The following is a 21,356-nucleotide window of genomic DNA, read 5'->3' as shown; positions in this document are numbered from 1 at the left end:
CCCCTCTTCCAGGCCAGCTCTCTGCTGTGGCCAGGGAGTGCAGTGGAGGATGGCCCAGGTGCTTGGGCCCTGCACCCCATGGGAGACCAGGAAAAGCACCTGGCTCCTGCCATCGGATCAGCGTGGTGCGCCAGCCACAGCGCGCCGGCCGCGGCGGCCATTGGAGGGTGAACCAACGGCAAAGGAAGACCTTTCTCTCTGTCTCTCTCTCTCACTGTCCACTCTGCCTGTCAAAAAAAAAAAAAAAAAAAAAACATGACTCACAAAACTTAAAGAACTTTTTCAGCCATGTGTAGTCAGTCTATGGACTAGCAGTTTGTACTGGTTTTTCCTTTTATCTATCAAAATTAAGAACAAAAGCATTTATCTTTGCATCTAAAGAGTCCTAATTGCACTGCAAGAACAGTAAGACTGGGGGAGAGAGACCATTTGACTTTTACTGGGAGGTAAAAAGAGTACAGCCAAGACAGAAACATTTCATTCCACTTAGCACTGGTGCTTTGGGGATTAACTTTTTGGCTTTCTCAGTGTCTTGGCTGGCTTGTCAATATGAAGTGGGAGAGGTGAGGTCTGATTTTATTCCAGGTCCCTGGCTTCTGCTTAAAAAATATTCTAACTACAGGCACATGTGTGGTGCACAAGGTGGTAAAGATTACTTAAAAGGTAAGAAAGCAGACATACTGGTGGGCCACAGAGTGGAGTGGTGACAAGGAAGGAATGAGAGTTTGCCTTTAATACCACCCCTCATCTTGATCTCTGATAAAGGAGCATCCACTCCCAATTTCTAGCCTCTTTTATGAAGTTGGAAGGGGACTGGCTGTTCAGATGGCATCTCACTTCCTATTTCCCAGTTATAAGAGACATACCTGGGTGGGGGAAGTTTGACAAGCAGGCAGGTAGAATTATGTGGGGCAGGGGCATATGGCTAGCAGACATTGCAGCTCAACATACCTACCTAGTTATCCCATATTACCTTGGTGGTCATGAGTGCTTTTGTACTGCATCTGGAAAGATAGTAGTCAAGTCAGAAGCTACACAAGGGCTGATATTGTGGGTAGGTGGGTAAAACCACCACATGTGATTTCTGACATCCCATACGGGTACTGGTCCAGGCTGTTCTATTTTGCACAAAGCTTACTACTAATGGCCTGAGAAAAGCAGCAGCAGATGGCCAAGTGCTTGCTACCCACTTGGAAGACCTGGAAGTAGCTCCTGGCTTTGACCAGTGCTGGCCATTGTGACCATCTTTGGAATGAACTGGCAAATGGAAGATTTGTTCTCTCTCTCTCCCCTTCCCCCTTTCCCTCTCTCTCTCTCCCTCTCTACTTCCCTCCCTACCTTCCTTCCTCCGTGTGTGTGTGTGTGTGTGTGTGTGTCCCCCTCTCTCTGTAACTCTTTAAAAGCTTTTAAAAAAAAAACTAGAGGATTCTTTAGGACTGTAGCTGGGACTGAGATCAGTGAATTGAGCTATCTAAAGCATTGGGCCATGTGTTTCCTTCTGGATCCCTTGATCAGTGGTGCTGCGCAAAGGACCATGGACAAGTAGGGCTGTGTAGCTGAATACACAGACTAGGACTGCCTTCTAATTCTACAACTGGTTCTATGGTTGTAAAGCCATAGTGTTGGTTTGCATTTTCAGAACCATCCTACCTATTTCTGGGTTCTGGTGAGGTTTAAAATCACTTTTATTTGTGAATCACTGCCAAATAATTTTCACTGTGGGGCCATTTATTTATTTTTTATTTCTTGGTATCACTCTCTGGAAATTAATATTTTAATAAGTATTTGCTTTTGATAGGTATGATTGCTCCACAACAATGGTGATGCTTTGAGATAAACTATTAGAATCGGAAGTGTGATTGTAGAGGTAGAAAAGATGTGAACAACTTAAGGATGTGTAAATGAAGATCAGAATCCTAACCTTGTGGCCACAGTTTTACCTACCACTTATTGTACTCCAGCCATAAACTAGGAATTATAATGCTAGAGAATATAGCATTAGCATAATCTCTATTTTAATGATAAAATAACCATGGGGTTAATTTACTTATGTGACTTGACATGGCACAAATCTTGCAGGTAGAGCATAAAAGATGATAAACTGATTTGCTGCAAAAAATAGGAGCTTTTTAAACAATCCCCCTTCTCTGCCTTGTCAGTGTTGTGAACTACTTCAGTACAAAGAGGGCAGGCACATTGGAAATGGGAGTGTTGATTTAAAAAAAAAGTACTTTTAAAAAGTTTGTGGAAAAAATGGAATTAAAAGATAAGCTTATTTTCCTGTAATTTTTTTGTAATCCATTCGTAGTTTCAAATATGCATGAAGTTTTAAAAGTGCCTCAGACCCTGGGAGGGCAAGGCCCAGACTCCCCTGAAGAAATCGGATGCTGAGAGTGCAGAGAGGCTGAGAGCAGCCCCACTGGCAGGCAGAATGTGCCTATCCTTCTATCAGAATCGCTTCATTCCAATCTTAGCTTCCAGTGAACAAGACAAGCTTGTTTCATGAAGCATCTCATAGGAAGTTAACTGGCTATACCAACATAGCATAAATACTAATCAGTGTAAACATGCAGTTCAAAATTAAAGTGGAGCCAGAGTAAATTTTCTGTGCTGCTATCTAAAGGACAGTGGAAGTCTTAGTAGTTGTGGTTGTATGTGGAGGCAAAGTAAAAGAGTGAAGGACTTCCTGGAGGTGAGGGGCTGTATGACTTTCCCACTGAATTCTCTATCTTTCATTAATCATTTTTGGCAGCAATTCTTTGCACTACTAGTTTCTTCCTTTTATTTTTTAAAGATTGGATGATATTTCTATTGTAACTGGCTCCTGATAACTTGGTCTCCACAAATATGCCTTTACAGGTGGTTACAATCATACAAAATACTGTATATGTGAAGTTAATGGTAAAAATTTCTAGTGTCTAATTTATCATAGCTTAAATATGTTACCACATTAGTAAACATTTTTCATTTCTAATATTTCTAATAATTGATAATTTCATATGTATCAGTAGCTTACATTAAAGGAAGCTTGTTGCCTAACATTTTTCTTAATTGTACTCTAGAGTCTACTAAAAAGCTGTATTCTTGAAAAAAATTGACTCCAACCTGCCTTACTCCATTTTTCAGTCCTCATTTTTTTTTTACTTTTCTGATGCATTTACTGAGTTTATCATACCTTGTGTTTTCTTCTGAATGCTTAATCCAATTGTTAACATTTTAATTATGTAATAAAATATCTGGGGTAAAATGTGGCATCTTTGAATGTGTACATGTAAATCATTTCTCTATGATGGAAACATTTAAAATCTTTCCTGTGAGCTATTTTGAAATTGTTGTCAACTGATTATCCCAGTGTGGTATAAGACATCAGAAATTACTTCTCCCACCCAATTGCACCTCTGTCTCCATTAACTGTGCTCTCTCCATCTCCCCTACCTCACTCCTGCTGTGCCTTTCCCAGGCTCTGATAACTTCTATTCTATTCTCTACTTCTTTGAGATCAACTTGAGCATATAAAGAACCACCAGCAATCATCCCTTATTTCTAAACTCTTGGCATTCTTTTACTTCTATGACATTCCATCATCTCCTATTAGTCATCATGTGACAAAAGAATGTAGATTAAAGGGTTCATCAAAGCCCTCATGGGATATTTGAATGCTTCTACCTGGGAATGTTCAGAAATCTTTAATTTTACCTTGTTTATTTTCAAGGATACTTTCATACTAAATTTACTGCAATCTGTGATTGAAAAATTTTCTTTTGGTTGAGTAAAATATCTTCCTTTTTCATGATAAAGTGGGAAGAACATTACTTTCAAATCAGAAAAGATCTGAATGAATTTGCTATTTCCATCCGCCATTTTCTTTGACATTAGAAAAGTTACCAACCTCTTTATACCACGGTTTCCCATGCACAAAATGTGGTAACACATCTTTTTTATGCAAATGATATTAAATGAATACATAGTACAGAATCTGGCATGTAATAACTGGGGAAGAAGAGCAGTAGTATTCTTTTTTCATCTATTAGATTCCTGACCATTTATCTTAGGTCTCTTATGTGAGGAGACTAATTTTTTGCATCTTTTCTTTCATCCTCCTATTTGTGAACCTCCTAATGACTTCAAACTTCCAAAACAGTTTTTGATTAATTTGTTTCAATATCCCTAACTTAAAGTGGGACTTAGAGTACACTATTTCATGTTTTTCTTTTTGAGCAATAAAATACAGCAATATCTTCTGCTCTCTTCCCCCAGCCTGTAGGTTTAATGACAAATTCAAAGTTGTCTAAAACTACCGTTCCTAGTTGGGCAGCCACAGTCCATTGTCTGATCTGTTTTTTTGGCTCTTTAGCTGACTTCTCCATTTAGTCTCCAAATGCTGAAAGTTGCCAAGGCCTTTGATGCTCGTCTTTTGCTTCTTTCTTCTGTCTACTTGCATAGATTTATATTTCAATTTGCTGTTGAATTCTGCCTAAATACTGCATTGTTTATCTGCCTCTTAATATGTATTTTATACTTGTTAGGAAAGAGGCGCAGAACAGAGTGGAGGCAGAATGTGAATTTATAGACAGACTGAATTTATTCAGAGAAAATTCTGCAGAGGTGGGTGACTAACTGCCAGTGTGCACAATGATGGAACAGGAGGCAGGAGGCCCCAATCCCAGGGGCAGGGCCTTTTTATATCATAGGTAAGCTAGGATTGGGGATGTAGTCCTCTGTACTGGTGTTTCATGCGGCTGCTGTGCTCTGAACCTGGGGAAGAATGCAGGGTTGGGACGTAAAGACAATAAAATATGAGACTGAATTGAGATTCAGGGACAAGGAATAAGTTCTATCTTTGGGCATTGAGCAAGATTGACTGAGTCTTATGTCTTTGTTCTGTCATACTTGCCAACTTCCTGATTATTCTAAGATAGCCTCAGACTTGTCCATCTTCCCTTCTGATTTTCTATTTCTCATCATGGAATGTCAAACTCCTTGGTCAAACACATTGTGGCTGAGTTAGCTTCATATTTCTCTTTTCCTTATCTCTTATTTAGACAGCTTTTTGAAAAATTCAACTCATGTTATATGCTTCCCACTTATATTTTCATTTTTCCTCCAGTGAACAACTGACAAGAGTCATAGAAACTTGTCTTTTACTCTGTACAAGCCATTGTCGAATCACTTAACCCTTCAATCAACCTTTAAACTTCATTACTTATAAACCATGGTATTGATAGAGTATGGAATAGTTTTGATGAATTGATAATAGAGTATTGAATAGTTTTGATGAAAACATATGAAAGAGAGAGCATGGTTAACAGCAACTTAAACACATAGGGAATTACTTGAGTATGAGGTTTTATGTCATAAGAATACTATGAGGGGCCGGCACTGAGGCGTAGTGGGTAAAGCTGCTGCCTGAAATGCCAGCATCCCATAAGGGCACTGGTGTGAGTCCTGGCTTCTCCACTTCTAATCCAGCTCTCTGCTATGGCCTAGGAAAGCAGTAGAGAATGGCCCAAGTCCTTGGGCCCCTGCACCCACGTGAGAGACCTAGAAGAAGCTCCTAGCTTCTGATTGGCTGAGCTTCAGCCATTGTGGCCATCTGGGGAGTGAACCAAAAGATGGAAGAACTTTCAGCCTCTGCCTTTCTGTAACTCTGCCTTTCAAATAAATAAATATTTTTTAAAAAAGAATACATTGAAAATTAGCAAGACAGCAGATCAGAGCAGACAGAATCTATCTTCTCTCACCACTCATGCATGCTTACTGAGATTTTCTCACAAACTTCCTAGCAAATACTTCATCTTATTTTATTTACTGTGTATGAAACTCCTGTTTACCTGTTTCTTAAAATTAGAGGATTATCCTTATCTGAACATAAGTGGGGCTGTGTTAGCAAGATGACGACAGGGAGTGGGGCCAGTGTTGTGGCCCAGTGGGTAGAGCTGATGCCAGCATCCCATATGGGCGTGGATTCTGTCCTGGCTGCTCTACTGGAAATCAAGCTCCTTGCTAATGTGCCTGGAAAACAGTAGAGGATAACCTAAGTGCTTTGGCCCCTGCTACCCAATTAGGAGACCTAGAAGAAGCCCTTGGCTTCAGCCTGGCTGTTACAGCCATTTGGAGAGTGAATTAGCAGATGGAAGATCTGTCTGTCTCTCCCTCTGACTTTCAAATAAATCCTACAAGAGTAAGAAACATATAATGGGAAAGTAAGTATGTGTCTAGGACATCTTCCACCTCTCTGAGAGATTGTTATCTCTCTGCTCAAAAGGTTTTAGTAACTCCTTGCTAAATGATACATTCTATCACTCTTACGCTTCTGCTTATGCCTGTCTCCTTTCAATCTTTCCTTCGGTGATACTTTTTTATCTAAAATTGATTGTCTTACAAGTCTGAGGTCAGGATCATGGTTCCTTTTAAGAGTTAGTTCTGGGCAAGTGAACACATTATTTGTTGAATTAAAATATTAATTTTGCTCACTTTTTTTTAAACTTTTGTTTAATGAATATAAATTTCCAAAGTACGGCTTATGGATTACAGTGGCTTCCCCCCCATAACATCCCTCCCACCCACAACCCTCCCCTTTCCCACTCCCTCTTCCCTTCCATTCACATCAAGATTCATTTTCGATTCTCTTTATATACAGAAGATCAGTTTAGCATACATTAAGTAAAGATTTCAACAGTTTGCTCCCACACAGAAACATAAAGTGAAAAATAATAAATGATTTTTTAAATGATGATGAAATCAGATCAGACCTATTGTCATGTTTAATCCCAGTGAGAGTCAAGTTGGGAATTGATAATTTCTTCCTTTTTTTTTTTTTTTTTTTTTTTTTTTTTTTACAGAAGATCAGTTTAGTATACATTAAGTAAAGATTTCAACAGTTTGCACCCCCATAGAAACACAAAGTGAAATATACTGTTTGAGTACTCGTTATAGCATTAAGTCTCAATGTACAGCACATTAAGGACAGAGATCCTACATGAGGAGTAAGTGCACAGTGACTCCTGTTGTTGACTTTACAAATTAACACTCCTGTTTATGGCATCAGTAATCTCCCTATGCACCAGTCATGAGTTTCCAAGGCTATGGAAGCCCCTTGAGTTCTCTGACTCTTATCTTGTTTAGACAAGGTCATAGTCAAAGTGGAGGTTCTCTCCTCCCTTCAGAGAAAGGTACTGTGGGGAGCAACCCAGACTGGACTGAGTTACTGGAATTAAGACTTATTCTATGCATCTGCTCTCCCACAATATGGCGCTGGGAGAGGAGAAAACAGCTTCTACGCAGCTGCCTCTTGCCAACTTGAGTGATGACCTCCAGGAGCTGATCCTGCTCCTGATTGGAGGAGAGCAGCGTACTCGGCGTGTGGGCAGCCGAGTTGGGATTGGCGGAGGAGGACTATAAAGGAGGAGAGAGACAACATGCACCAGGAACATCTAAGGGGAACATCTGAAGGAACACCTGTGCAGCCCCCGAGAGAGCCGGCCGGCGGTGTGCTGCTCCCCCGCGGTAGTGGGGAAAGTGGCCAGGGGGAACCGCCCTTCCACGGAGGTGGAAGGGATGGTAGCCAACCCGGGAAGAACCAGCAGCAAACCCGGGGAGGGCCGAGCAGATGAAAGAACAGCGCAGGGTCCTGTGTCGTTCCTCCACGAAGAGGGGGAGCGACATAATGGTGCCGTGACTCGGATATGAAGCCTAGGCAGGGTTTGGTGTCGTTCCTCCATGAAGAGGGGGAGCGACATAATGGTGCCGTGACTCGGATATGAAGCCTAGGCAGGGTTTAGTGTCGCTCCTCCACGAAGACGGGAAGCGACAAGGTACCTCCTTCTTTGAAGACCTGTTCTTTCCACTGGGATCTCACTCACAGAGATCTTTCGTTTAGGGTTTTTTTTTTTTTTAAGCAGTAAGTGTGCTAATCAAGTTTATTGAAGAAAACAAACTAGGCAGGCATTTCAGGGAAAAACAGAGCCTAGTCCATTTTGTACAGGAGTTTTTTTTTGTTTTGTTTTGTTTTGTTTTTATGAGTATGAGTATATATGCTCTGTTTCTCCTCCCTACTAGGATATTGCTAGATGGAAGGTTTCCTGGTATCAAATTCCTGAAATTGCTCTCAGAATTTACTAATAAGCTAAAGAGCTACCTTGGTTTTGGCAGGGAAGATTCCCTTAAGCTGCCTCTAGGAGAGGGCTGGGACCCATAACAAGGTTATGGAACAGAGGTGAATTTTGTGATATGCAAATACTGGTCTGCTACCAAGGCTTGCTTTCCTCATTCAACCACACAGACATTCCCACTTTCTTCAAAAAATTCCCATTTTCTTTGTCCCCTGTTAGACACATAGGCTAATTAAGTTAGTATCTTGCTATGTTACGCACTGCCCCTTCTGAGAGAAGTACCCTATAATCTAAGGGAGTAGAATGGGTAACAGTCCATTTTCTGTATTTTCTTCTAGCTGGCACATAGGCATAGATCTGCCTATGGGTCTTCTCTTGCTGTCTTTCCTGTGGTTTGAGGGTGGCTTTGGCAAATATTGTCCTCCATAGTCCAGAGGGCTGGTCATGTTGTCTGATGGGATAAGATGGAAGCCCCACCTCACAACCATCTGGAGTTGGATGGTTTTTATTCTATTGGAGACAAATCCTATGAGTTTATTAAAGACACGTGGCATAGTGAGAAGCAATAAGAACATGGGAGCTCTAAAGCAAAGGAGAGACAACAGCCAAGATTTTCACAACCCAATGCTGGTCCAAAAAATTCCAACCCTATTCAGTCTTATGTTGGATATGGTTTTTACCTAGCCATTTTGACACAAAATGATAACTTGGAGCTTGGAACAGACACCCCATTAGGCAACAATTAGCATGTCTAAGGCCTGTCATCAGGCTCAATTGAAAGTTTGCTTTTTTGTAAGTTTCCTTCCTACATTGTGTGTTTTCTTGTTCTTGTTTCCCTTGCAAAAGTTTTATGATATTGGTGCTCCTAAGCTCTCTCTTTCAGTCACTAAAAGAGTTTCTCTAACTTAAAGAGTACTATTAATGCTCATGAGCAAGAGACTGATAAGCATCATTTAAGAGGTCATTCTTCCTACGTGAATAGTCATTAGACACCGTTTTAACCAAAGCGCTTTTTAAGCTGAGAAAGTTACTATCTTGTTTTCACTGAAGAGTAGATTTTCTAACACAAATAATGATTGCATTAAAGTGTACTTGAAGAAATCTGTGTGTATAAATCCTGTGTTGTAATAGATGAAAAGGGCTTTGCATATTCAAATCCACTCTTCTTTATAAGAATTAATCTTTTCCTTCAGATACCAACTTTTTGTATTATTTGATTCCTATTTAAATAAGCTTGTGTAGTACAGATCTAAGAACAAACTCTTTGACATCAAACCCCCTTAAGTTTCAACTCTTCTTCTGTTCTCCATTGTTGTTTCCTAACAAGTCACAAAATTGACAGTCCAATACCTTATTAATAACAATACCACTATGCTCATAAAATAATTTTATGAGCTACTACTCATGAAATAATTATTTAGGAGAATGCTTGCTGAGTGAAGCCACTGGGCTAATCACTTCATGCTTTATTTCTTCCAATATTAAAAGATTATTTTAAGGTTGTTTATATCATTCATCTGGAGCTTAGAGATGTTGACACTTCCTCAGTCACAGATTAAATGACAATTACTGTGTTGAGTCACATAAGCCTGGCTCTCCAACTTCTCCCAACTATGGTGGTATTTATTAATCCTCACTAAAATGGGAATTTTTCTATCTAAATGAAGAGTTGTTGTGAGGCTCAATTTAGATGGTTGCATAAAGACACTCTATGCTATGTATCATCTTACAAATGTAAGATAAAATTTTTGGGGCTGGTGCTGTGGCTCACTTGGTTAATCATCCGCCAGCAGTGCTGGCATCCCATATGGCCACTGGTTCTAGTCCCGGTTGCTCCTCTTCCAGTCCAGCTTCTGCTGTGGCCTGGGAGGGCAGTGGAGGATGGCCCAGGTGCTGGGAAAAATTATTTGCAATCTATGCAACTGATAAAGGATTAATAACCAAAATCTACAAAGAGATTGAGAATCTCTACAACAACAAAACAATTCTTTTAAATAGCCAGTTGCCCTGTAATTAGGTGCATATACATTTATAATAGTCACATCTTCCCATTGAATAGATCCTTTAATCATTATGTAGTGTCCTTCTTTGTATCTTAATAATTTTTGTGTTAAGTCTATTTTGTCTGATGTTAGGATGGCCACACCAGCTCTTTTTTCGTTTCTATTAGCATGGATTATTTTTCCCATCCTTTCACTTTCAGTCTGTGTGTGTCTTTTTTGGTAAGGTATGTTTCTTGTAGGCAGCAAATAGATGGTTTTACTTTTTTAATACATTCAGCCAGTTTATTTCTTTGAACTGGGGAGTTGAAACCATTTACATTCAGTGTGACTATTGTTAAATATCGTCTTTGCTCTGCCATGTTTCCTTAAATAGTCCTGTTTATGTATTTTGGATTTCATTTGTACTTTTGCTGGGTCATTTTCTACGTTCATCTTCTTTTGAGGTGATGTTCCTGTTTCTGTGTGTAGCACATCCTTGAGCATCTTTTGTAGGGCTGGGTGAGTAGTTTCAAATTCTTTCAATATCTGCTTGTTGTGGAAGATCCTTATTTATCCTTCATTCATAAATGAGAGTGTTTGCAGTGTACAGTATTCTGGGTTGACAGTTTTTTCTCTTAGGACTTGGAATATGCCTTGCCATTGTCTCCTTGACTGTAGTGTTTGCAATGAGAAGTCCAGAGTGAGTCTATTTTGTTTCCTCTGAATAGGATTTGTCATTCCTCTCATGCACATTTTAAGATCTGTTCTTTGTGCTTCACTGAGGTGAGTTTTGCTATTGGGTGTCATGGTGAAGTTCTTTGCTGGTCCTGTCTATTGGAAGTTCTGTGTATTTATTGTACTTGGATGTCTCTTTCTCCAAATTGGGGAAATTTTATGTTACTATCTCATTAAGAAGGCTTCCTAATCCCTTCTCTCTTTCCACACCTTCTGGAATTCCTAGGATCTGTAAGTTTGGTCATTTGATAGAATCTTGTAATTCTCCAAATGTGAGTTTAATTTTCTAATTTCTTCTTGTATTTGGTCTGGCTGTATTATTTGCAGAAGTTTGTCTTCTAGTTCAGATACTTTTTCTTCTGTTTATTCTATTGCTAAGATTTTCCACTGCATTTTTTTTTATTTAATCTATTCTTCATTTTGAATATTTCATTCTGGCTTCTCTTTAAAATCTCAATTTTTTTTAATTTTTATAAAAGATTTTATTTATTTGACAGGCAGAGTTACAGACAGTATGAGAGAGAGAGAAAGAGAGAAAGGTCTTCTTTCTGTTGGTTCACTCCCCAAGTGGCCACAACGTCTGGAGCTGCTCCCATCTGAAGCTAGGATCCAGGTGCTTCCTCCCGGCTCCCATGCAGGTACAGGGACCAAGCTCTTGGGCCATCCTCCACTGCTTTTCCAGGCCACAGCAGAGAGCTGGACTGGAAAAGGAGCAACTGGGACTAGAACCTGGCACCCATATGGGATGCCGGCGCTGCAGGCAGAGGATTAACCTAGTGCGCCATGGCGCCATCCCCTAAAATTTCATTTAGATCATGAAATTGTTTCTGATTGCTTCTAAGTAATGTTACTATTAATTTTCTCAGTTCCTTTTCTGGCATATCCTCTATCCCTTCTCAGCCTCCATTATTGAGGATTTGTATTGCTCCTCTGGTGAATTAATAAGATCTTCCTTATTCAGGATTTTTCCTTTGTTCCTCAGCATTTCTGGTTGATTTTCAAATTGATTTCCCTCTGCAATGAGTCTGCGCATTGAAAGTGGAAGCACACAGCCCTGCCTCTGGGAGCTATGTTCAGTTGCGAATCATGATGGAAGTGGGTACCAGGGCTTTGGTGCACTAAGCCCCACCTACTGGTGGCCAGGCATGCTTCTCACTGGTGCATAAAATGAGCTCAGGTTTTCACTGTTTAGGACTACTCTTTTTGTACAGCTTGCATGGTGGGGAGGAAATCACTCTGAAATGTTGTGGTCCTTGTCCCCCAGTGGGGCATGTTGTGAGGTGGCTCCTGCAATTGATGGGTGTGTGTATATGGGAGGCAGATGCAACAGTCCCTTTACACTTGAAAATGTAAACAATCAATATGGCTTCTCTACACCAGTTGTATGTCTGGTTGAGGAAGGGGGTGACATACAGAAGGTCCATGGTGTGCCCAACCTCTCTGCCCATTACCCTACAATTTCTCCTCCTTCCTGCTTGGAGTTTCAAATGCAGTGTGGTATGCCAAGCCCTCTCACCTGGTTCATTGGGGGCAATAGTGCCAGTCTCCGCTCGGTCCCTGCATTGTCCTTCACTGCATATCCACTACCTCTCCCTCTCTGCTCCTCCAGCATGGACTTGAGCAGTCTCTGGTGGACTCCTCAGCCACTCTGCACAAATTTCTTTTGATTCGCCACTGGCTTATACCCCCTCTTGCTAACTATCCATTTTTCCCTGCATGACTCAGAATCTCCTGCCTCTATACCACCATCTTGTCCCTGAATTTTTATATTATAGAATTTTATTATAACTTCATGAATTCTCAGTATCTGAAGAAATGGAATTTGCCCTTCTTAAAATTTTTATTAATCAGCTATATGTGATTCAGTGTTCACTATAATATGATTCTTGAGCTGTACTGACCCACATTCCCACAGGTGGGCTTCTGGAGTAGGAAAGGCAGTGAGTACAGTGCTATAACATGAAATATTTCACAATTGAATAATTATCTTTTCCTATCTCAGGGATGAGCCTACTTTCAGAAAAAAATGCTTTATGGGAATGAGAGATACACATGTAGAGGGATGAAACTAGACATAGATTGTTATTTAATTCTAGTGGAAAACAATTCTTCCTAAGGTTAGGAGTTGATCACACATGACCATCAGTTTTTTGTACATTTCATAACCCTGCATTTTTGATGGAAAAAATTAGAAAAATTGAGGGGCAGTAAGATTGCAAGTAAGCATGCTGCCATCCCCTGATTTATTCCCTAAATATCTGTGGTAACAGAGATTGGGCCAGGGCTATGCTGGATCCAGAGACAGGAATTTGGAGCTCAATCTAGGTCTCCTACATGGGTGGCAGGAATCCAGGTACTGGAGCCATCACTTGCACGACTGCCATGTGCATTAGCAGGAAGCTGGAGTCAGGAGCCAAAGCCAGTAATTGAATCCATGTCCTCGAATGTGGTATGTGCTTATAAATGCCACCTTATGAGGATGTAACTTTTTACATTGGAATATAATAGGCATTTGTATATGTCCTTTTCTTAGTTCCATTCATTGCTGAGATAAGAGATCAGTTAAGGTAGGTGTCCCAAAATCTCTTATGATCTAGCTTTTCTGTCTTCTCTCTTTTGAAGCCATCATGTTCTTTCTCATATTAAGAGGCTTCAAGTTCATTATTATAATATTGAACAAGATTTCTTTAAATAATTCCTTTTTTCCCTCATTTGTTATGTGCTTTTTCATCAGCTGTCAGTCATTTCCCTTATATCTGAAAGAAAGAAATAAACTGCTTTTGTATTTTAAACTTCTGTTTTCCCCTTAGATACCATTGGTACACTCAGCAGAGATCCTAGACATTACAAAGAATCCTCTTATATTAGTTGTAAGCTACCTGAATAAAATAGTGCCAATTTGATTGCCTTTAGATTTCATCTATTTGGGAACATTACTGTAATGAGTGAAAATTTCACTGATGTATTTAAAATGAGGAAATACAGAAATACAATTGCTATCCAAATTAAATTACATTAAATCAAGGAACTAAAGACAATCATTTCTGAATTGTCAATATTAGGCAATTCAATGAAAAAATAATTTCATTTTTTCTATTACATTGAAATGATGAAAAACTTGGTTTCTTATAAAAGTTTGATATTTTTACAATTAATGAAAACTATCTCTGAGCATTTTACTGACTTGCCTTGTTTATCAGGATGCTCAGTTAAGTGTGATGGTAACGTTAGTATTACAAGTCACTCCCTTAGTAACCCTGCAACATTTCAAGTGTTTTAGCATATATATAGTACTTGCATAATTCTTACATGTCTGGCAACATCACTCCCTAGATACATGCTGAGGTTTATAAACAGTAAAAATATATAATAAAAAGTTAGATACACAGAAAAGTGTTTTTTAATTGGTGGGAATAAATACTCCATGAAAGTAGGTTGTCTCAATAAATTCCATATGCTTCAATAATAATATAGGAGAAAGCTTTGAAAAATTCATGTGAAAATAAAAGATTTGGTAAAAATGTTTTCTTAAATCCACACATAATTTTTCAAGATATACAATTTCCATTAAATTCTTTGAATACTCATATTTCATTGTCTTATGTTAAATCATGATGTGTGCAATTTTTGATTCTCTTACATGTAGCCTGTGTTCAATGTATTATTAATCTAGATATTGACATTTTGTCCATTACATTAGAGATCTTAGGTGGGGGGAGATCAGGTTTGGTTGGAAACCTGTGCTAAAGGTGCCAAGATAATATTTGCAGTAGGGCTGATGAGGTGGTCATTCAACAAATACTTATTGGGAAACAGTTATAAGACAGAGAACCTGTTCTGAATGTTGGGTTGCTGACTTGAACAGTCTGTATTTTTTGTGAGGTATGTTGCTATACAGTGAGGCTTTCCTATAGAAAAGTTTTAAGGTATACATACAGAAGGTGTCCCTAATATATACAACAAAGTTGTAAATGCACAGAAATGGCCCAAGTGATAGAACAATTAGATTTCCAGATGTGGAACCCAGAGATTAGAGTTACAACACAAAATAGGAGGCAAAATTACTGTCTTAGCTAGTGAGTTGACTACAAATTCCAAAGACACAGGAAGCAAATTCCAGTGATCCATCTTTTTGACCTAGTTTGCATCATTGACAGGACTGCAAAGTTAGGACATGTTATGAAGAAAACATGGAAGAAAAAGGGAGCTACATGAACCTCTGGGGTTCTGTCCTTGGGCATTTCAGATCATTGTTTATTGCTATTTCATAAATAAAGTAAAAGAAATTTTAAAATGAGCTCACATCATCAGTATCACCAGTGTGCAAACCCAAAGTGGAATTTGTGATCTATACTGATTCAAGGAGGAAAACAATATTCAAATAAATGAGACCAGGCCTTGGGAAATGTTCTTTAGAAACCTAGGTTGCTAATATAGCAGTTGATGCTATAAGAATTCCATTTTAAATGTATAAAACTTAAGCAGATTATTTTTTTCTCAATCTTATCTACTTGTTTGTTCTATGTGCTTCAGTTTTGGCAGTTACCCAGGCTGACTCTTATGTAAATTGAAAAATAAACTATCGTTCATCATTATGCTCTTCTGATGTTAGCACTACTTGCTTATGCTTTGTACCAACATATATTCTGGTTGGCCATAAAAAGGATACTTCAGGTTTATACAGTATGCAAAAACATGCAATGGCCTAGCCAGTGTCTTGAAGAGGGAATTGGTTTTCTTTTGAGTTTAACCTTTAACAAAGAGTTTGTTTGCTCCAATTTTGAAATTGTTACTTTTTAAACCAAAATAAATCTAAGGTGAACTTAGATTCTAAAAATCCCATATGAAACTATGTCTTAATCTAACTAAAGTTCTGCTGACTTACTTTACAAAGGCCACACGGATGTATGTACTGTATCAAATGTGCATTAAATGAAATACCTGAGGCAATTAATGTAATATACAAATTTTGGTGCCTTCATTGTGATGCAATAGGTTAAACCAATGCTTGTGACACTAGCATCCCCAAGTCCCTACTGCTCTGCTTCTGATACAGGTTCCTACTTGTCGCTCCCCCTCTTCGTGGAGGAACGACACTAAGCCCTGCGCTATTCTTTTGTCTGCTCGGCCCTCCCCGGGTTTGCTGCTGGTTCTTCCCGGGTTGGCTACCATCCCTTCCACCTCCGTGGAAGGGCGGTTCCCCCTGCCACTTTTCCCCACTTCTGCGGGGGAGCGGCACACCGCCGGCCGGCTCTCTCGGGGGCTGCACAGGTGTTCCTTCAGATAGATGTTCCCCTTAGATGTTCCTGGTGCATGTTGTCTCTCTCCTCCTTTATAGTCCTCTTCCACCAATCCCAACTCTGCTACCCACATGCCGAGTACGCTGCTCTCCTCCAATCAGGAGCAAGTCCTACAGTTTATTGGTTGAACTGGAGGCAGCTGTGTAGAAGCTGTTTCTCCCTTCTCAGCGCCATATTGTGGGAGAGCAGATGCATAGAATAAGTCTTAATTCCAGTAACTTAGTCTAGTCCGAGTTGCTCCCCACACTACTAAAGCACACCTGGAAAAGGAGCACAAGATGGTCTAAGTACTTAGGCCCCTGTCAATCCTATGGGAGGACCAGGTATAGTTCCTAGCTCCTGGCCCAGCTCTGGCTGTTGCAGGCCTTTGGAAAGTGACCCAGTGGATAGAAGAATTCTCCGTCTCTCCTCTCTCACTCCTTCCCTCCCCCTCACCTGATTGCCTCTTCCCTTCCTTTTATTTCTCCCTATTTGTCCCTCTTCATCACTTTGCCTTTCACATAAGCAATTTTTTTTGACAGGCAGAGTTAGACAGTGAGAGAGACAGAGAAAGGTCTTCATTCTGTTGGTTCAACCCCAAATGGCAGCTATGGCCGGCGCTGCACCAATCCAAAGCTTGGAGCAAGGTGCTTCCTCCTGGTCTCCCACGCGGGTACAGATGCCCAAGCACTTGGGCCATCCTCCACTGCCCTCCCGGGCCACAGCAGAGAGCTAGACTGGAAGAGGAGCAACCGGGCCTAGAATCCAGCGCCCATATGGGGTGCCGGTGCCGCAGGTGGAGGATTAGCCAAGTGAGCCACAGTGTCAGCCCCCTAACTTTTTTTTTAAAGGAGAAAAAAGGTATTTAGAATACAGTTTTGGAGGTTGCAGGGCTATGTCTCCTGCACTCAATTTTGATTAGGACCACATGGAAGATAGTGGACAATAATGACCAGAGTATGTGTCAGAGCAAACAGCAACAACTTGACCCAGGAACATACAAAGCAAAGAGAGACAGGGTGCCACAATCCCTGTGGGGAGCAACCGATACGAAACTAAATTACTGGAACTGCTAAGACTAATCCTATGCATCTGATCTCCCACCATATGGCACTGAGAGGGAATAGACAACTTCCACACAGCTTCCTCACCAATTCGACTACAAGCTGCAGGAGCTGATCCTGCTCTTGATTGGAGGAGCGGCAGCAAACCCGGGAAGGGCCGGGCAAAGAGAACAGCGCAGGGTCCAGTGTCGTTCCTCCGTGAGTGGGGGAGTGACAAATCCCCTTCAAAGATATGCTGCCAATGACTGAAGGACCTGCCATAGGACACAACTCTTACATGTTCTAGCACCTTCCAGTAGCACCACCCTGGGTACTAGTCTTTGAAATATGGACCTTTGAGGGATACTCAAACTAAGACCTGAATACTAGCATTCTGCCCCTGATCATCTCAAAAGGCAAAATGCATTCATACTGTCCCCAAAAGTCTCAAAGTCTTTGAAAACCCAAATTCAAAATATCATATGAATCTCAAGATAAACTTAGGTGTGAACCCTTATAAAATCAAACCAAAGTTTAAATATTAGTCTTACCAACTAAACATCCATATTCCAAAAGGGGAGGTGGGGTTCAAAATGAAAGGCAGACAAATTGCCCCCAAAGCAAGCTTAAAACTTGACAAGTAAACATTAAATCCTAAAGGTCTTACATGCACAACATGGAGCACACTTCTGTAGAGATGAACTCCCATGGGGTTGAGCAGCCCTGCTGCTGCGTCTTCTCTCCGCGTCTGCTCACTGAGAAGCCATACAGATGCCTGCAGCTTTTCCTTGTGAGTGTTGCACACTGCTGATGGCTGAAGTCTCCACATCTGACAGATTCTCATAGCTCAGCTGTGTATCAAGCCATCAGGGGCTCGTGCAGGGGTCTCCGACAACAGAGCACACTGGCCTCCCAAACTTTTCTCTGAAGTCTTAATGGAAAGCTCTGTGACCAGATAATTTTTGCATTCTGCCTAACTACAAAAACAGTATCCTGTGGACATAAGTGTGTATGCTGCTTGCATAAGCTACAGATGAACCTGCTTGAACTAAGGCTGCAGTAGCCTACAGCACGTCCTTGACAAGCCAGAATCTGAAGCTGGCCCTGAGTAGCAGGTTATCCTGGGGCTCTTTTCTGAAAGAATTCTGCCTCTTGAAGGTCTTGGAAACAGATTTACGTATTTCTAAACCACTAGACCTGTGATAGGAGTATCAGAGGCTTCAAAGCATCTGTTATGCAGTTCTGATGCAAACCACTTGGCATCTTTTTATCTGTGCTAATCTCTTTAGCAACTATATCCTCCTTGATCAGGATGCAAATTTTTCAAATGTTTCCATTATCCTGCTTCTGGCTCCAGGATTTTATTCTAAAATTTAGTGAATATGGCCAATGTCCATCATCATTAAGTTCAGCTTCCCACAATGCCTCAGGGCTTGGACACAATATGGGCAGGTTCTTTGCCATGGTCTGGTCTTGAGTTCCAACTCACAACAGAATAATTATTTCCATCCAGACCTCATCATGATGGCCTTTCCTGTCTACATTTCTGTAAGCATCATTGTCTGCTGAACCTTCACCAGAATCACCTGTAATACTCTAATTTTATGGCATTTTATGCTTTCTCTAGCCTGCTACTCCAAGTTTCTGGCATAAACCATTTAAAATGCATTTTAACATCTTTAGATATATTAGTACTAGTTTTGTGTATTGATCAAAACTACTGCAATGAAATATCCAAGGACACTAACTTAGATAAGAAGCTTATTTAGCTTTCTATTTTTGGAGGTTTTTGAGCATTCAGGGACAATGTACCATATCCATTCTATCCCAATGAGAGCATCATGATCAATGGCAGATGGTGATGGTTGAAGTGCATGTTACAGCAAGTAGTTACATTTCAATCCAGGAACAAAGAGGGGAGGGAAGTGGAGAGAGAATGAACGAACACTGGATCTCATAATTCCCTTTGGAGATATTCACTCAATGATCTAAGGCTCTCCTAGGAGACCCCACCTCTTAAATGTTCTACCACCTCCCAATAGCCCTATCATGGAGACAGGCCTTTACTATGTGGATTTTTGAAAGACACTGAGGTTAATATTTAAACCATTGCAGATAATGTTTCCTTTATTTACTTTGATAGACTTGCTTTCTGTAGGTTATTTGAAATTAATATTGAAAGATGCAGTAATAGTTGCAATAGGATTTGCATGCTTTAAACTCAGAACCAATTACAGAAGGACATCTTTTGACAAAAGGAGAATCCTCTTGGAGTTAAGATATAGTATATCTTCATTCTTTGTTTGAAGATACTTTTATCTTCCTTAGCTCACTTTTACTTGATGCAGCATAGAGAAAAGTTGGCTTAAAGTTGGTAGCTTTATTTTATAAGGAAGGACGTAGGTGTATAAAAGAATTTCCCTTCTATGAATGTATTCTCAATATTCACCATAAAAAATCTCTTTATATTTGCCACTAAAAAGACCTCTAAAATTCAAAGTTGTTAGATAATAGAAGTGCTTAATATTTACTCCTGATAGAAGATGACTTTTAAATAAGTATCTAATTTTTTATTCCTTTTCAAATGGAAAAAAAATCAGTCAAGTGGCTCTTTCATTTATAATGCCTTTCTTATTTAAATGGATTCTGAACTCTTAGTATAGAATCAAGAGATTAATGCTTGAGCAGTTGTCAGAAAGCTCTACTAATCATTTATCTCCTTGTATTAAAGATGTAAATGCTTGTGTTGCATATTTTTTAAACTTTCATTAGATTTTGAGTGACTATTGTTTTACAAGCTTTAAATTGCTTGGCATACTTGTTGCTATGAGGCAGAGATGAGGATGAGCTCATTTCTTGAGGCTTAAACAGTGAATGTGAATATTAAAATATATCCATGGCACAACAATACAAAAGTTGCACTTAGTAAATTCACATTTATTAAATAAAAATTATTAAAAAATATATCCATGGCCTATTCAATGTTAAATAGGCAGACTATAATTATACACCTAATGTTAATGAAGTGGAACTCTGTTGCAATACATTTATTGAGTACAATGATGAGCTGCAAAGATAAAGCAAGTTTTTTTTGTCAGAAACTTATAGTACATAGAGAATACTTTTTAGTTTTTATTTATGTTTTAACTCATCCACCCAGCCTCATACTGTTGGGGGAAAACTAGTGCGATGAGTGCAGGTTCACGTACTGGTGTCTGACAATTTACAGGACTGAATACAACAGTGAGAGTAGAAATGAAGTTTCATTTAACTAAGAAGCTCCAAACGGTAGGATCAGAGGGGCTGGTAGAGAAAGACCAAGCCACTGAGGTGTCACAATCTAGAGACATTTGTATGTGTTTATCACATTATCTCCAAGGAACAAATATAGCGATATACATAAGCTACTGTGAATGCTGGAGACAGTTTCAGTGGAGCCCTTTCTGGCTTGTTTTTTATTGAGCCCTAGATCTTGTCCTGGAAACCTAGAACTTGTCATCCTTGATTAGAATTTGTTAAGGGACTTTCATCCTGATTTGTTTAGTGTGTATGTGCTTGAAAGGAGCTGAAAGATAGATCCAGTCTGGCCTGCCCCTATTCCCAGGAACCCTCAATACCATCTGTTCTTTATAGATCCACACTTTTTTTTTCTTTTTCTTTTTCTTTTTTTTTTTTTTTTTTTAGATAGGCAGAGTTAGACAGTGAGAGAGAGAGAGAAAGGTCTTCCTTTTTCCATTGGTTCACCCCCCAAAGTGGCCGCTACAGCCGGCACGTTGTGGCCGGCGTGCTGCGCTGATCCCAAGCCAGGAGCCAGGTGCTTCCTCCTGGTCTCCCATGCAGGTGCAGGACCCAAGCTCTTGGGCCATCCTCCACTGCCTTTCCGGGCCACAACAGAGAGCTGGACTGGAAGAGGAGCAACTCGGACAGAATCCGGTGCCCCAACCGTGTCTAGAACATGGGGTGCCGGTGCCGCAGGTGGAGGATGAGCCTAGTTAGCCGTGGCGCTGGCCTATAGATCCATACTTGATAGTTACAAATGTTTGGAAGGAGTTTTGAAAATCACTTAATCAACTGAGATGTTCTGATATTGCCATTTGTCTTGAAGAAATTCTCCACTAGTGATCACTCTAGTCACTGTTTTATGAAAATGAGTTGGAGAAGCATTAAAGATAAGTGAATTTGTTTAATGTAAACTGGAGGTTATCT

At 40.0% G+C, this 21,356-nt stretch overlaps 1 protein-coding gene across 1 annotated transcript in view; it reads left to right on the top strand.

Annotated features, from left to right (window-relative positions):
- Positions 1-21,356, top strand: part of PTPRD (protein tyrosine phosphatase receptor type D) — a 1,630,925-nt gene that overhangs the window by 30,610 nt on the left and 1,578,959 nt on the right. The window lies entirely within an intron of this gene.

Source organism: Oryctolagus cuniculus, chromosome 1 (genome assembly GCF_964237555.1).
Source record: "Oryctolagus cuniculus chromosome 1, mOryCun1.1, whole genome shotgun sequence".
Classification (NCBI taxonomy): Eukaryota; Metazoa; Chordata; class Mammalia; order Lagomorpha; family Leporidae; genus Oryctolagus; species Oryctolagus cuniculus.
The sequence above is the reverse complement of the archived record's forward strand: the minus strand, read 5'-3'. Positions and strand labels throughout refer to the sequence as shown.